This window comes from Sciurus carolinensis, chromosome 16 (assembly GCF_902686445.1).
Source record: "Sciurus carolinensis chromosome 16, mSciCar1.2, whole genome shotgun sequence".
Taxonomy (NCBI): domain Eukaryota; kingdom Metazoa; phylum Chordata; class Mammalia; order Rodentia; family Sciuridae; genus Sciurus; species Sciurus carolinensis.
This window is the reverse complement of record NC_062228.1, coordinates 34,661,052-34,679,192: the sequence shown is the minus strand read 5'-3', so window position 1 is coordinate 34,679,192 and position 18,141 is coordinate 34,661,052. Positions and strand designations below refer to the sequence as shown.

Genomic DNA, 18,141 nt, shown 5'->3' with positions numbered 1-18,141 from the left:
AATCAGAATTTCCTTTTTATCGTTGAATAATATTCCATTGTCTGTCTATATCACATTTTGTTTATTGGCTGTTGACACTGGTTCTTTCCACTTTCTGGCTAGTGTGAATTGTGCTCAATGACATAAGCACACTAGTGTTTGTTTGAGACCCTCTTTTTGTTTTTATTTTTTAAGTTCTTTTGAGTATATATCTAGGAGTGAATTTCTGTATATAACGTTTTCAGGAAAACAAACTTTTCCAAAGTGACTGTACTCTTTTACATTCCCATCAGCAATGCACAAGGCTTTCAATTTCACCATATCCTCATTAGCACTTTTTTTTTTTTTTTAATAACCCCCTCCCCCAAATTATGGCCATCTAGAAGGTATGAAGTGAAATCTCATTATAGTTTTTTTTTTTTTTTAGTTGTAGGTGGACACAATACCTTAATTTTTTTTATTTTTTATTTTTATGTGGTGCTGCGGATGGAACCCAGGGCCTCATGCATGCTAGGCGAGCACACTACTAGTAAGCCACAACCCCAGCTCCTCATTGTAGTTTTGATTTGCATTTTTCTAAAGACTAAGTTTTTGAGCACCAGTGTGCTCATTGGCCATTTCTATAACTTGGGATAAATGTACATTCAAGTCCTTTGCCCATTTTTAAATTGGTTTGTCTTTTTGTTGCCTGATGGGAATTCTTTACATATTCTGGGGATCAAACACTTATTGGAGATTTGATTTCCAAATATTTCTTCCATTTTCAAGTTGTCTTTTCAGTATTTCTTCCTTCCTTTCTTTCTTCCTCGTCCTTTCTTCCTTCTCCTCTTTTTTTTTTTTTTTCCTTTTGTGATGCTGGGGATCAAAACCAGGACCCTATACATTCTAAGCAAACTCTCTACCTGTAACATCTCAGTTTCCTGATAATGTTCTTTGATGCACAAAAGTTTTTCATTCTGATGAAGCACAATTATCTCTGTTTTCTTGCTTCTTCTTGTGTCATATCTTAATAATCCATCGCCACCTCATAAGTCTTGTGCAAGAGAGGTGGGTTGTATCAATGTCCAACAAAAGAATTAACTGTGGGAGAAGCGGCAGATCAACTGACTGACTGTCATACTACGTGAAAACATTTGGAAAGCTCCATATTTTTGCTGAATATTGACTAAAACACTTTTGTTAGAGAGTTCCCATACTTTTTGTCTTTTTTTTTTATTGTAAACAAATGGGATACATGTTGTTTCTCTGTTTGTACACAGCGTAAAGGCATACCATTTGTGTAATCATAAATTTACATACTTAACAAGGTATTTCCTCTTTCATCAGTTATGTGGGTCTCCATCAGAGTGGACAGTTTGGGTTCTGTCCTGAGAATCCATATTTGAAGCTGGGAAATGTGCTAGTTACTGTAAGGGATCATGAGGGGGATCGGCTCTCTCCTGTCATTTCTGGTTCACTCTGTCTGTGGGTCCATGTGAGATTTCTGTATCTTCACAGTAAAGATCTCTTCCTCTCAAGTATATCTCGGTTAATTTTATTCCAGTATGATATTTTGAAAAGGTAGTTATGTTCTCATATTGGGGAGTGGGTTTCTCTCACTCCAGAGACCCTGTCTGCAACCAGAGAAGCTATGAAACTCGAGTCCAAGTGGGAGGGGAAGGTTTAGTGGAAATGGGGTAATCCCATTCACACAGGGGAGAACATGAAAAGACTGTTCTTTCCTCCTCAGAGTGTGTGAGAAAAAGGGATCTGGAGCGAGTGAGAATGTGGCCCCCGGCCTTCATGTTCCTTGCCCTTGCCCTTGCGGGATATGCAAGACTGTAGACAAAGCAGCTTCCTAGCCTGGTAATCCGGGCCAACATCAAGGCCTCTGCAGGGGCTTTGGGTGCAGAGAGGGGAGTCTGACTCTGCTTGGTAGGTGTATGAATTTTTCAGGAGGATTCTGGGTGCCCCAGTATAGACTTGGTTGTCTGCGGAACACAGTCATCTACCTCAAAACCCTTCTCTCCCATATTCCTTCCTAAGAACTCTAATTTTATTTTATTATTTATTTATTTATATTGGAACCAGGAATTGAACCCAGGGGCACTTAACCACTAAGTCACATCCCCGTCCCTTCTATTTTTAATTTTGAGACAGGGTTCTCAGTAAGTTACTGAGGCTGGCCTCAAACCTGCGATCCTCACAGTGGCTTCATGTGACCTTTACTCCACACATGCTGTCCTGGTGTCTCTTCTTCTCCTAAGGACACCAGTCCTACTGGACCAGGGCCTGCCCTTGTCTCCTCATTTAACTTTATTGCCTCCTGAAAGGCCCTACCTCCAAATACAGTCACACGGGGTTAGGACTTCAACATATGGATTTGGACGCAACATGATTCTGCTCACGACAGTGAGCCACGCACACGCTGGCAGTCTTTGCCTCAGGGTGAGCAGGAAGAAAGCCGGCGCGCAGGCGGATGTTGAATAAGCAAGTCTTTTCTCTGAAACACTGTGTCACTTAGGAATGTTTTCAGTAATGCCTTTAAAAACGGTCAATTAGCAGCGGTTTGTTTCATTTTTCCACATAAGGATCTTGTAGGCTGGTAGTTCAGTGCTGATGCGATGGTTTGGGGAAGTCTTGGAGGAACGAAACTCTTTCCTCTTTCCTCTTTACTGTCTTAGCATTTTCCCTTTTTGTCATCTTGATGGCAAGATGAGTCCACAGGTCCAGGGATCACATCTATGTTCAGGGCAGGAAGACCAGGGAAGAGCTGGTACCAGCCAGGTCTATCCTATGTCCCAAGGAAGCCAGGCTTTGCAGAAGCTCACTAGCAGGGTTTTCTTGGACCACAACTGGGTGACAAGTCACAGCTACAAGGAAAAGGGACCCTGGAGACAGAGTATCTGGCAATAGAAACAGACTCAATCATGTACCAGTGCTTAGGATGGGCACATGTGAGCCCCACATAAGACTGGACTTCTTGGCCAGGCACGGTGGTGCACACCTCTAATTACAGTGTCTTGGGAGGCTGAGGATCGAGAGTTCAAAGCCAGCCTCAGCGATTTAGCAACTTAGTGAGATCCTGTCTCTTAATAAAATACAAAAAGGACGGGGGATGTGACTCAGTGGTTAAGCACCTCTGGGTTCAATCCCTGGTACAAAAATAAATAAATAAATAAATAAAAATAGAACCAGTTTTGTTTGAAGACCATTGAGACTCTCCTCGAGCCATAAGGTGTGTTTTTAGGAGGTTAAGAATATTTTAGTTCTTGATCTAGGTGCTGGGTACATGGTGTATTCCATGCATGAAAATTCATCAAACAACATGTGCTCTAAGAAAAAGTTGTACTGTGCAAAGTGCTTATCGTAGTGTTTTTCCTTTTCTTTTTTTTTTTAAATGTAGCTGACTAAAGATGAAGTGTGAGGTGGAGAAAATGGTCAAGGCTTCTGTTTTACACAGTGAGCCGTTAAGAGAGGATGTCAGGTTGAGAGAAAAGAATCAAGTTTGGAATATTTACATTAGAGTGGATGAAGTAAAACTGATGCTAGAATTAGCTCCCAGGGAGAGACCGTGTGGAGAGGAGGTGAGGGGTGGGCAGAGGTGGGATGGAAGACTGTTGGCGTCAGTAATCTCGAACTATTTATCACCGGGTATGTCTATTATTTTAATAATATGAATCTTAAAAACATGGAAATATACAGGAGCTTGGGAACTGCCCTAAGATTCAACAAAATGACAGGATGCTGTCATCCAAATATTACTGGGGTTTGCCACGGAATTGAGAGATCATTGTAAATCTAATCTGTTTTATTTCTCGGACAAAAGACACAGCTGGAAGATACTGTCAACTCACGACTGTTCATTTATTCCACTCCACAAACATCTGTACTGTGCAGAGCCCTGGAGTCTCAACGCAAATGCTCAAGGACCCTTCGGGATAAGTTGTCCCAGGGTGAGAAAAATAAGAAAGATGACTTTACTGGCATCGACGAGACAATCTAGAAAGTACCCCCTCCCAGAACTGAATAAACAACATAAGACACTCAGCATGAAAAAGAAGGAAGACCTGGATGCAGCAAATATTATTGTATCTAAGAACAAAGCCACCATTTCAAATATCTAAAGGAACAACACATGAATGAGAGATTATCATTGGGGAAATTAAAAGGGACTAAACTAAGTCCAGAGGAAACCAGGAGGAGTTAAGAATGATTGCTGTTTCCTATGAAGGAGACAAAACGTTTTAAAGTGATTTTTTTTTTAATTTAAAGAAGAAATATTGAGTTAGTCAAAAATTTTTAAAAATTACCTATAATCTACTACTTAGATGGTTAACACGGATTTATTTCCTTTCAGGGATCATGTTGAACATATTGTTTGGAAATCAGGATTTTTTTTTCCCTTAAAAATCATACAGTGAACGTCTTTATTTATAAAAAATAGTATATATATATTACATCTTTTTTTATGTATTACATCTTAAGATAAGCATGACCCTTTAGGCTGGGCATGGAGGTGCACACCTGTAATTTCAGCATCTCAGGAGGCTGAGGCAGAAGGATCGTAAATTCAAAACCAGCCTCAGCAACTCATCAAGGTCCTTAAACAACTTAGTGAGACCCTGAGACCCTGTCTCTAAATTTAAGGAAAAAAAGGGGATGTGGCTCAGTGGTTAAGTGCTCCTGGGTTCAATAATCTCCAGTACTGAAAAAACAAAATAAAACCAAAATGACTCTTAGGGACAGTGAGCTGATTTTGTGGGTTAAAAATGGCAACTAATATGAGCCTTCTCCCCCACAAATGTACCCACGACATTTTGCATTCAACTTGAGGCTCCCACGTCACCCGAGGCCCACCCGTGGAAGGACCCATGAGATTTTGCTCTACATCTTAGAGTCTAAGAATGTGGGATTGCTGTGTTCCTCTAACGTCCATGGGTCACAGGGCAGGGGAGTGTCTTGGAAGCCAGTGGTCAGGAGAGTCCTTTTACAGGAAGCACTGGGCACTGAGATGTTCTAAGTAGAAATAAAAAGAAGTCGTTCAGTACCTCTGTTTACAGATGAACAAACTGGAAACCCAGAGGAGAGAAGTCTTACCCAAGGTCTACTTCCTCACCCATTCACAGATCAAAGTCACCTTAACCCAGGAGCTGCCTCCGTGGGGTGCTGGGGGTGGGGGAGCCGCTTTATAAGGACAGCGTCAAGAGTCCTCCACTCTGGCCTGGGTCTGCACAGTTCTTCTGGGTGATTTGTCAATTCACAGAAGAGAAAGTAGCCCAGTTGGGGGTAGGAACCCAGTTCTGTGGAACTTCAAAGCCAGAGGCCAAATGTTAAGGGGGACTATAAAGATGTGACTCAGCGCCCCTGGGTTCAATCCCCTGTACCGAAAAGAAAGATGGCAAAGATATTGTCTTAGCCCTCCTGAAGCTGCCAATCTCATTGGCTGGAATGGGTCACTGATGAGTAAAAAGGTTACGGTATTTACTGAATCCCTACACCCAGCCTGCAGGGAACGTGCTCTGGGTCCTGAATCTATGCAGCCCAATTTTTCATTCTTTTTGGCTCTGATATTAATTTTAATGCCGTGGGCACTCAGGCTGTAGTTTGGCAGAGTGACATGTGGCGTCCTAGTTCCCTTGACCCTGTGCCACCCTTGGCCCTCTGTGATTCCCATAGGGGACCCATTTTCCACCTCCAGCTCCCACATGGGAGGTAGTTGTGATGAGTCGCCTCTACTTCCCTGGAGAGGTGAGGACCACACAGGACGCCAGCGGGGCCTCTTGGGGGATCCACGTGTCACCAGTTAGACCAGTGGGTCCGGCGGGCAAACCTGGGCATGTCCCCAGATCAGAACTGCCCGGCCGTGTGGCCCACTTGGCCGTCCCAGCTGACCTCTTTTTCCGGGGGCCTCCTCGCTCCCTCCACCCACCTGCTTCCACATTCGTGCTGCCTGAGAGCCACATGCTGGTTCCTACTGTGATCTACAAAATCCCCTGCTCCCTTCACAAGGTTTCTCTGAGCAGCATTTCTCTTGGGGAAATGGCACTTGTATGTTCAGCCACCTTGCAGGTAGAACAGAAGTTCTCAAGGGAAGAGAGAGGCCCTCTAGGAAAATCTGTTGTTGATGGTAATGGAGGAAGGAAGCTCAGAGCAAGAACTGCTGTAACCCTGGGTTTCCACATGTGTCAAGTGGGGATCCTGTGCCCTTCCCTCGAGCAGAGTTCTAAGGTCAGAGACAATGATGTACAAGCTGAGTATACAGGAGGTTCTCATTAATAACAAATTTGTGGGCTGGGGAGATAGCTCAGTTGGTAGAGGGCTTGCCTCGCAAGCGCAAGGCCCTGGGTTCAATCCCCAGCACCAAAAAAAAAAAAAAAAAAAAAAAAATCGTAACGCTACACAAATCTCTTGTGTGGAAAGTATCTCCTCTTGTGTGGAAAGTATCTCCTCTGTGTTAAGACCTTTCATAATCTAGCCAAAATAACCTTTGCAGGCTCATCTTCCCCTACCCCAGTTCTGAGCAGCTCATGCTGTAGTCACATCCCACTCCTCACTGTCCTGGCTGTTCCCTGTTCTTCTCCTCCGTGCCTTTGCATGCAGGCTACTTCCTTAGCCCAAGCTAGCTTGCCCTGGGAGAACTCTTCCAATTCACCATTCTCCTTAGGTGGGCCTTGGTCATTTCTGTTTGGATAAATGTCCTTGTCCCTTTCACCCTGTGGGTGTCTCGAAGGCCAAGATCCTGTCTCATTGCTGTGTCCCCCACAGGCTTGGGAAAGCCCCAGTACATAGTAGTTGCTCCATCAGGTCTGAGAAATAAGTAAGTACTTCTTGGGAAAGTTTCAGAGTGACGGGCACAAGCACGTGCTTCCAAACATGCTGAAAATCTGTCTTATCAGCCCCCCGCCTCCACAGCTGGCTCCTTCTGCCCCCACTTCCCTGTTTCGGCCTAACACATTTCTCTCATTCCTGAGCTCAGCCCTTCTCCTCTGCCTCTCCAGCAGCTGATTCTTGCTCCACCAGATTTTGCCTCACGGCTTGAGGAGTTTAAACATTGTTCCTGCATCATGAGCCACAAACAGCTGAGTGATCTTGGCATGTGACTTTACCTCTCTGAGCCTTGGTGTTTCTTATCTATAAAAGACTCCCGGGGCTGCTGTAATGATCAATTTAACTAATGCATGGGAAGTGCCAGCCCAGAGCCTGACATAGTAAACACTCAATAAAAGCTCACGAAAATAGAATGAGGAATAAACCTACTTGGTTACTTGTTTCTCTCTCTCTATTGCCAAAACCTACTCCTAGGCCCATTTTGTCCTGCTGGGAGTAATTTTACAGTTTCCCCCTACCAGGAGGGACCCTGATATCACTTATCTGTGACCAGTCAGGCCCTTCAGAAAACTAGGACCCAGGAAGGATGAGGTACAATTGTCTCTGCCTAAGAAAAATCCACATACAGTAACAGATCTGCAAAGTTTTGTGGGTATTCTCTTTCTAAACATATATCACAAATGGGCACAGGCTGAGGGAGCAGGTCCTGCTTTCTGGGAAGCCCTTGTGTGCATCTGGCCTGGGGTCAGTCCCAGGAAACTGATGAAAAATCTCAGAAAACCCAGAAAAGAGTGGTGTCCCAGGCCCCTGTGGCTGCCCCAAGCACCAGGCCACTTATTCCTGGGGCTGCCTTTCTGGAACTTGTTTTTGGCTTTCTCTCTAAACATGGTCCATGTCCAAGGACAAACCGATGACAAAGTCCTAACTGACTGTGTCCCTCCCTCCCTCTCTCACCTGGAGGACGATACCCAGCTGCACAGGAGTTGTGTATCAGTCTCCAAATCCTCAGTGGCACACTCAGAAATAACATGAGGGAATTAGGTCTCAAAAGACCACGTATTTAAATGGCTCTAAATTAAGTCCCACTGTGGTCTCTCTCCAGTTCTCTACATCTGGCTGTTAATGAGAGGCCCCGCTGAACAGATAGGCAAGCGCTCTACAGAGCCACATCTCCAACCCCTTTTGGTTTTCTAGTTTGGCACGGGGGCTCTCACAGGTTTCTCAGGCTGGCCTAGAAATTGTGATCCTCCTGCCTCAGCCTCCCCAGTAGCTGGGATTACAGGTGTGGCCACCACGTCCAGCTTAAAAATCTTTTTTTTTTTTCTTTTGAAAGCCAGTTTAAGGCTTTTGTCCCACTAACTAATCAAGTCAGGAAGGGCAAGGGGAGGAGGAGGCACTACTTTGAGAGGAGGGAGAAGGAAAAGGTCAAGGTCAAGGTCAAGGCGGGACCTGTTAACACATAACTGGACCTCTAGAGGAATCTGAGTAAGTTGATTCCTCTTCTTCCTCCTTCTACGTTTTATCTAGATTTCAAGCAGGTAAAGCTGAGCTCTTGATTTTATAGTCAAGTGACTTAGCAACTGATTGTTGGAGAACCTCTCATGTGACTTGCCCACACAGGGTCAGCTCATTGCTGCTTCTGCTCTGTGAGTTGGGGTGAAGAAACTACAGGGGCCTTGCAACAGAGGGAGTTTAAGACAAGGAATTGATTGTACAGATACGGAGAGATGAAAAGCTAGAGCCAGGTAGAGAAGAACACCTCTTGGGGACAGCAGGAAGCCTCTTATCCAGAGGTGGCTGCCGGTGTTGAATGGCATAGGAGAGAACCCAGCCAGGGCCCTCCTCGGTGCATCCTTAGCATGGGCCCCCATTTCTGACTTCACTGTGGGGGCCGGTTCTATGGGGTAAGAGTGGTCCTGCAGGGCTTGGAGCCACGTCAGGCTGCCCTGTGCAAGTGGGAATCCTAGGGAAATGCAGTCACTGTGGAAGGAGCCCTGAAGACAGTCAGGGGAGGAGTTCCCTCCATGCTCCCTTATCTGGTTTCTCCCATCAGGCGGAGCTCTCTGGAGTGCTTGGCAAGGGAGCCTGGGGAATGCAGTTTCTTGCAATAGAGAGCTGAGCAATGGAAACGTAGGGAGTAGGTAGGCCTGGGAGTCAGAAAAAGGGTTGCTGGATGAAATGGCTGGGAACTAAGTCCTACAGAGCACAGGGGCGCCGAGCAGGCAGCCTGGAGGCTGGGCCCCACTTCAAACCTGACAGCAGTGTGTCCCATAGCACTGGACCCACGACCGAGGTACCTGAGCTGGGCAAAGTGCAAACAGACCAGACAGGACATTAAGCAAGAGTTTATCTGTGAGGGACAAAGCTGTCCCTCCTCAGTTTCTGTTTAGCCGTCTGATAACTTGAGTGTGTCCCCCAAAGGTTCATGTGCTAGAAGCTTGGTCCCCTGTGGGCAATGTTGGGAAGTGGTGGAACCTTTAAAAGGTGGGGCTTAGTGCAAGGTAATTAGGTCTTGAAGGTTCTATCTTCAGAAGGTTTTATACTCATGGAGTGAGTGAGTTCTCAAGAGAGCTTGGCACCTTTGGCTCATGGCTGTTTCCCTTTCAAACTTCTCTGCTATGTTGTGACATACCCAAGGGGACCCTCACTGGAGGCCAAACAGATGGAACCACCTGATCTTGGACTTTCAGCCTCCAAAAATGAGTTAAATAAAATCTCTTTTCTTTATAAAGTATCCAGTCTTGGGTATTTTACTGTAGCAACACAAAATACACTCAGACTGCATTAACAGCTCTTTAACATTGCTCGAACACTTTCCAATCTCTCTCTCTCTCTCTCTGCCTTTTTTAACTTCAAGAGATAGCAGACCTTAGGTCTAAGTCTTTAGCTGGGGTCATAAATGATGTTGAGCCCACCATCATCCCCTTTACCCTATTGATACACCCACCTCCCAGTTGCTCTGAGTTTTGTCTGTTAACAGTTCATAGCGGCTCTTGGAAATTTCCTTACGTAGAAATAGTGGGAGGTTATACTATCCCACAGGGGCAGTCTTCAGGCAATAACTGATGGGCGCAGGAGACAAAAACCCAGCCCATTGCTCGGCTGTCCAACTCCAAGCACCATTCATATCCCAATGCTCCCCAAAGAACCAGGCTGAGGCTCACCCACTTCAGCTTCCCAGCTCCCTTGCTTGGCCTGTTTCCCTGCTTCCTTTGCAGGAACTCTCCTCCATACATCACATGCACAAGAACAACCCATCCTGACTTTACTTCTAGGAAATCTAAGGTAGCAGGTGATGTGAGCAGGCAGAAATGACGTCACTTTAAAAAAATTATCCTTTTTTTCCTATTTTCACCTGGTTGCTTTATGGGCAAGCTACAAAGAGTTTCCATTTATGGCAGTGACATTAAGTTTCACTCCAAGAATTCTATTTCTAAAAATTCAGTGTAATTTAAAGAATATTAAATAAAAAGATATTACCAGTTGTTTGCAAATGTTTATAGCAGTAGCTCCAAGCAAGAACCAACCCAAATGTCCTTCAACTGGTAATGGGATAAGCAAATTGAGGTAAATTCATAGTCAGCAATAAAAAGAAATGAACTATTAATACATGCAAGAATTTAGATGGACCTCAAAAGCCTTATTCTAAGAAACTGTCATTAAAAATTAAGTTCTATATCTTTCCTCTTAGATAAAATTTTGAAAAGGCAGAGTTATAGGGACAGAAAGATCAGCATTGCCAGGGGTCAGGAATAGGGAGGAGAGAGCCAAGGGGCAGGAGGGAACTTTTTCTGGGGGGAGTGGTACCGGGGATTGAACTCAGGGGCACTCGACCACTGAGCCACATCCCCAGCCTTATTTTGTATTTTATTTAAAGACAGAGTCTCACTGAGTTGCTAAGTGCCTCACTTTTGCTGAGGCTGGCTTTGGACTTGTGATCCTCCTGCCTCAGCCTAAGGAGACCCGAATGGAGGGAACTTTTGGGTGGATGAAAATGTTCTATAATTCATAATAACAGTTGTGATGAACATTTACAAAACTTACCAGGGGCTGGGGTTGTGGTTCAGTGGTAGAGTGTTCGCCTAGCATGCGTGAGGCCCTGGATTCGATCCTCAGCACCACATAAAAATAAAATAAAGGTATTGTGTCCGCCTATAACTAAAACAAAATATTTAAAAAGAAACTTACCAGGCTAAACACTTAAAGTGGGTGAATTTACATACATTATACCTTTTAAGGCTGATCTTTAAAAAATAGTGCCAGGTAGAAGAGAATTGGTGATGGTGGTGGCAGAGCTGGAGGGGGACGGGTGGGGGCGGGGCCCATTCCGAGTCTTCATAGAGTTGGAGCCTAGGAGTTGGACCAGCTTGGGCAGCTCTACCTTGTGGTGAGGGTGTGGAGGTGAGTTGGAGCCAGAGTTTATTCCAGAGTGTGTTTCTTGCCACATGACCTCAGGCTTGATGCTTGTGACAGATGTAAACACTGGGGGAGAGGGACGGGCAGAAGCATGGGAGGCCTTCCCTTGCAGGCAGGTGGAGGAGACAGCAAAGACTCCCAGCCTCTGTGTGTCAATACCTTTCCTGATCTTCAGGGTTTTTTTGTTGTTGTTGTTTGTTTGTTTGTTTGTTTTTAAGGCAAATATCCCTGGCAAAAGAGGAAGAAGGAAGAAGTTGCTGAGAAGACTGAGAAGGATCTTCCCCTGCCTGTCCTTCAAGGTGGAGAGCAGAAAGCATGCTTGATGATGGATGGGAATTCTGAGTCACTACCTCAGAGGGCCAGAGGACCATGGGAAAGTCTGCAAGGGTTACTCAGCCAGGAGCCGCTTCTTTCAGCCATGGGTCTTCTGCCTCCAAGTTTCTGAAGTATGGCTCCCTCTCTGTCTCTGTCTTTGATGGAGAATGAAGCCGAGCAGAGGTGGGATGCTAAAATAAAGCGTGCAAAGGAATCCGTTCCAAGAGTCTTGTCAATGTTGACTTTGTACGAGCTGGCTTGTCCAAACATCCTCCATCACTGTGGACCTATTTCATCAGATTAAACAGCTTCTTTTTGCAAAGAAATACCTGTACTAATATTTGCTTTGTATCTTGTGAAATCATATGGACACTGGATAATGATGTGGAAATGAGAAAAGAGTGAATCCCCAGAGAGAGTACAGTGGAGGAGCTGTACTTTCCCAGCAGCCTGCTCCTCCCTGGCAGCCCAGCCTCTTGCTCCAAGCAGCCCCAGCCTCCGAAGGCAATGGGCAGGCTCCATGGTATATTTGAATGTTCACATAAAAAAAATTTTTTTTTTTTTTGGGTGCTGGGGATCGAACCCAGGGTCTTATGCTTACAAGGCAAGCACTCTACCGACAGAGCTATCTCCCCAACCCACATAAAATTTTTAGATTTAGACTCTGACCAACTTTTCCCCAGTGGATTGTTTTTTTAAAAATCTGTTAAGAAATTCAAGAAAAAGAACCAGGCGTGATGACACTAATTCCAGGGACTAGGGTGGCTGAGGCAGGAGAATTGCAAGTTCAAAGCCAGCATCGGCAGTGTAGTAAATCCCTAAGCAACTCAGAGAAACCCTGTCTCTAAATAAAAAATAAAAAGGACTGGGATTATGGTTCAGTGGTTAAGCACCTCTTGGTTCAATCCCCATTATAAAAAAGAAAAATAAATTCAAGAAAAGGGAATAAACAATTGTATGGTTGTGGAAAATCTGTCACTGGCAAATATAAATGGAAGATAGTAGAGTAAAATTTTGGTCATTTTCTAAGTGGAATGCAAGTTGTTAATAATTTCACCCTTTAATTTATTCACAAAACATGTATAGACTGCACACTATATACTACACTAACTTCTATGAAAGATACCAGGGCTATACTAATTTACAAATGTATCCATTCATTTTTTTATTTTTATTTTTTTGGGTTTTTTTTTGGGGGGTGGGTACTGGGAATTGAACCCAGGGGCACTTGCCCACTGAGCCACATCCCCAGCCCTATTTTGTATTTTATTTAGAGACAGGGTCTCACTGAGTTGCTTATCACCTCGCTGTTGCTGAGCTTGGCTTTGAACTCACCATCCTCCTGCCTCAGCCTCCCGAGCCGCTGGGATTACAGGCATGCACCACCATGCCTGGCTGCATCCATTTACCGATTCAACAAATATTACTGAGTTCTTCCTTTGAGCCAAGCACTGGGTGAAGCATGGGACAGGGGAGAAAGGGAAACAGCTCAAGTTCCCCTACAACTCGGCCTTTCCAGAGGCAATGAAGGCTTCATCTGTTCCCTTGTTCCCTTCTGTAGTAGTTCATTCCACATTTATTCCTGAACGTCTACTACACTGGGCACGGCACTGAGATATAGGTGTGAGGTGTGTCCCTGTCCTCAGGGACCCTAGAGTTCTCACCAACTCTGTCACCATCCACCCATCCACCAGAGAGAGCCAGGGGCACACATGTCTATGTAAAAAATGGCCAAGAAAATAACCAGGGAAAGGGAGCAGCTGATCGGTGAGCTCTGGTCCAGAGGGCCATGGAAGAGGTTGACCTCCTTGGTGGCTCCTCCCCAGTGGCTGACTGTCCGCGTCCCCTTTGCTTACCTCCATCGCATTTGTAGTTGGTTGTTTAATGGCAGTGACCATGTGTCTGGCTCAGAACAGGGTCTGGCACACGGACAGTGCCCAACAGGTATTTGAGGCCTGAGCTCTGCCAGCTTCAGCAAGCAACAGAGGGATCCTGGAGGAGGGGGCTTTGTGGCAGAGCTTTGTGGGAAATCCGAAGGGCCTTGTGTGCTGGCATGAGGAGGTACCAGCACTTAGCCAAGTGCCAGTTGTGTAATAAATGCTCCCAAGAAACTTTAGAGATGATGATGATGACGACTGGACTAATAAGCTGGACTATCTGGAGGCAGAGGCAGGAGCTGCTGGGCTCCTGAGAATACGTCCAGCTGTGGAATCCTAAGAGATATTTCTCTCGTCAGAGTTTCCTGGAGCCTAGCAGCTGGCAGGGGTCCAAAAACCCCATCTGGGAAGTCCACACTGGACCATCCTGCCCTGGTGGGGCTTCTTCACCTGGAAACTCATGGCAGGGCCTCACGGTCTCTGGGTGGCCAAAGGAAGTCTATAGTTCACAGACAAATATGATTGACAAGAGCGGTGGGGCCAGCACCCACCAGGGCACTCCCAGATCCCCCTGTGGGTGGACATGGGTCTCAAGTTACTTCCTGCCTGTGTGTTAGGGGAGGGGGTGGGACCTCAATTTATCCTTCCTGCGACATGAAGGAAGAAGAGCATTGTTTTGCAGGATGACAGAGGACTTGCCGGCTGTGCTATTTATAGTTGAAATGCTATCATTTTGCTTTGTTCCTGTGACCTGAAATCCCTAGCATTTCCCTTCCAGGATTTCTCCCTTCCTCCCACGGTTTTTTTCTTTAGTTTAAAATCTTGACTCCATCAATGCCGATTTTTTTGTAAATTCCCAAGAAGTAACATTTCAGCCACCTCATAATTCAAGTCAACCTCTGCTGAGGGCTGACGTCAGAGGGCAAGAGTCTAAGATTGCGTGGATCCCCTGACCCAGTTCTCACAGAAATTCTTTGACACAGTATTCCTCTTCCCCCCCACACCACAGATGAGGAAACTGAGGCTCAGTGCACATAAATCATCTTTCCAAAACCATCAGGAGGTGAGTGCCAAAAATCAGACCCCATTCTCTTAACCAACCACAAATACTTAAAACCCCAAGACAGGCAGCTCCTGTTTCTGGAACTTGGATTGCAAGATGACAGAAAAAGCTGACTGCTTTTGCAGGTGACAGCTACCTGGAGGATAAGATGTTTGCTGGCAGTTGGAGGAAATGTTTTCCTTTATTGTCAAAAATGGACCTGCTACATTTTTAGCTTCTATTACAAGCAAGACAGCTTTCCCCTTGGTTATCTTCCATCACTCCAGGGTACGGAAGCCAGAGAGTGGCTGAGGAAACTCGATCTGAGTACAGGCGTGAGAGCCAGAGGAACCAGTCACTGACCTGCAGGCAGATTCCGGTTTCCCACTTTCCCCAACACAGGTGCAGCCCATGCCAGAGCCACCTCTGCCCACGGTGGCTTCTGTGGATACGAGGAATGCAGACATTGATGGACCTTGCAGAGGGAACCCATGTCGAAGCCTCAGATTGGAGGCAAACCTTCCAGACAGACCGTGGAACCAACCACCAGAGAGCCCAGTGCCAGTTCCTGGAAGAGGCTCTGGGGAGACACAAGTCCCAGGAAAGAAGAAAGAGCTGGAACCACAGGAAGCTTCCAAAACCGGGGAAGCAGAGAAATGCCAAACGCCCCCATCACTGGAAGAGGACCTACACCTGGAACACCCAGAAGACGTCCCAACAGCAGGATGTGAGGAGAGAAGGAACCCCGAAAGGACCCTTGATCATAGCCCTGAAAAGTCTCCCAGAAAACATAGAGGCAGCCCTGAGAAAGGCAAGCACCCCGTGTTGCCTGAAGTGACGTTTCTGCCACCTAGCCAAACAGGGGCTCAGAATAAAATTAAATCAAGTTATAAAAAGAAGTCTCATTTCACTCCATCAGGGAAGACCTAAAATCCCCCAGGTTTGCAGGCAGATGGCTATTCTCCTTATAGATTCCAGGGAGCCATCTTTCTCAGCAAGTTGCTGCTTGGTATCTTCATGAAATTTTCTGGGGAAGAGTCTACACAATGAGCTTTTCTTGTCACTTTGAGGAGCCTGCAGTGGCTCAGAAGCCCCCTGTAGCCTGGGAATGACCTGCTTATTTACATACACCAAGCACAAAGGAGTTTCCCAAGCGGGGCTCCCTGCACCTGCTCAGTAATGGTGATACCCACCTGTGGGTAACCTCCTGACTCGCCCACCATCCTGTGTTCAGTTAGAAATTTAAAACCCAATCACTAAACATCTGAAACTGAGGACATTGATTTTAGAGAAGAGTTTTAGCTTGCCCCATCTCTCCAAGACTTCTTGTTACCTGCTCTGACTTCATGGTCTGAGGTGGTCCTCTCCTGTGCAATGCTCAGATGGCAACTTCCCAAACATGGCTGGGCCAGCGTGGCCTTCCCTCACGTCTCTGTCCCCATCCCTCACCCTCCCACCTCCCACCGTCCCCCTCCCCCCCCACCATGGCTCAAGACTTAGATTAACTTTCACCTCCTTTGTGAAGTTTTCCCAGATAGAGCTGACCACACCCTTTCTCTGTGACCTCACTGTGCCAGGGACAGACAGTTGCCATGGTGCCAGTACCACTTTTTGAGAACTCATTTTCATGCCGTTTCCTTCCATCACAAGACTTTTGAGTTTTAGAGAGAGAGAGCAAGAGCGAAATCAAAGAGGACTGGTAATTATTTCGCCACATAAAGAAAGGAGTCTTGACACTTACGTTTATATACAAACACTGGCCTCATAGTCTCATATTTCTCATTTGCCCTCAGAACATGGAGTGAGGATCAACTTGTTTTTCTTTGGTGGTACTGGGGATCAAACCCAGGGGTGCCCTACCACTGAACTATATCACTAGCCCCCTTTGATTTTTTTTTTTTTTTTTTTTTTTTTGGTGCTAGGGATCGGACCCAGGGCCTTGTGCTTACAAGGCAAGCACTCTACCAACTGAGCTATCTCCCCAGCACCCCCTTTTTTAAAATTTTGAGATGGGGAGTCTCCTTAAGTTGCTGAGGCTGGCCTCAAACTTGTAATCCTCCTGCCTCAGCCTCCCAAGTTGCTGAGACTATAAAACCAACTTTTGAGAACCTGGCTCCTAATGCCTGTGAGATCACACTCAGGCAGCTGAGGTTGCCCTGGCAACCAGAACCCCAGGGAGGTCCTTCAGAGGTTGCCCGAGGCTCCTCCCCTCTCACCCTACCTTGGGTTGATGAGTCCCAACGGAAGCCATCAAGTCTTAATAACATCATCAGGAGGCTCCCCGTGTGGTGTATCAGTTTCAGATGAGCAAGAGATTTTTTTCTCAGCTGGTAAATCCTCTTGGGTTTGGGAGTCTCAGCGTCTATGTAGGTGAAGGGTTCCTCCACTCAGTGGCCCAGGGAAGGCAGGGCGAGAGCTCATGTCTGAAACGTCAGCTGTGGTTCTCACTCACGTCCCATGTACTCCTCCCTCCCCAGTAGTTAACTCCTTTCCACAATTTTTTTTTTTTTCAGTACTAGAGATTGAACCCTGGGGCACATTACCACTAAGCTACATCCCCAGCCCCCAGCCCTTTTTATTTTGAGGCAGAGTCTCACTAAGTTGCCCAGACTGGTCTCAAATTAGAGATCCTCCTGCCTCAGCATCCTGAGATGCTGGGATTATAGACATGCATCACTGAGCCTAGCTTCCTTCCACAATATTCTTTCCTTCCTCCCTTACGTTCATCAGTGCTTGGGATCAAATCATGCTGGGCAAGCGCTCTACCACGATGCTGCATCCCCAGCCCTCCTCCCACAATTTGGTGAGATTGTTAAGGTCTCCCTTTTATAACAAATTATTTGTAAGTTCTCTCAATCAAATGTACACGGAATTGACCTACCCACATTATGTACTGTGTTGGAAAAGCAGAGTTGTTTGTCCTCTGCGGTCATACCACAAGTCACCACAGAAGATTCTGTGGACTCAAAAGGCCTGGGGGAACTTCTCCCCACCAGCAAGCCAGCCAGCAATTCTGCAATGGCTACCAGCCGAGAGTCTCCTAACCCAATCCTGTTCAGACACTGTCTACCTGGAGTCCCCAAGACTTATCCTAGTCCCTTAAATGCTGATCAAAACCCCCAGGTTTTGTTTCATCAGTGTTTCAGACCAACTGCCCAGAAACGGAGGTTCTCACACCCCCGCCCCTGTTCCTTGCATTTGATTAATTGGCTAGAGTGGCTTAGGGATCTTGGGGAAACATTCGTGTTTACTGGCTTATTGAAAAGGATGTTACAAAGGTTACAGAAGGAAAGACACACAGGGCAAGGCCTGTGGGAAGGGGCACAGGGCTCACCTACCTTCTTCAGGACCGCCGCCCTTCAGAAATCTCCTTTGTGTTCTGCTATCAGGATGCTCTCTCAACTCTGCTCGGCTGGATTTTGTGCGTGTGAGTGTATGTGCTGGGGACTGAACCCAGGGCCTTGTGCATGCTAAGCATGTGCTCTACCACTGAGCTGCACCCCAGCACTGGTTGACTATTCATGAAGGTTTCATTACATAAGCAGGATTGATTACATCATTGGCCTTTGGTGATCAGCTCAACCTCCAGTCACTCTTTGCTCCCTGGAGGTTGGGGCATGGGGCTGAAAGTCCCAACCCTCCTAGTGACCAGCTGTCATCCTGAAGCTTCCTAGTATCTGCCAATGATCAACCCACCCACCA

The 18,141-nt window shown here is 46.2% G+C and overlaps 1 long non-coding RNA gene across 2 annotated transcripts in view; it reads right to left on the bottom strand.

The window, feature by feature from the left end:
* The window catches only part of LOC124966871 (uncharacterized), a 50,215-nt gene extending 32,321 nt beyond the window's left edge, over positions 1-17,894 (bottom strand). For both annotated transcript variants that reach the window (XR_007105424.1, XR_007105425.1), the window contains exon 1: positions 17,778-17,894. This is a non-coding gene — a long non-coding RNA (uncharacterized LOC124966871). The remainder of the gene's footprint in view (positions 1-17,777) is intronic.
* Positions 17,895-18,141: the final 247 nt, after the last annotated feature.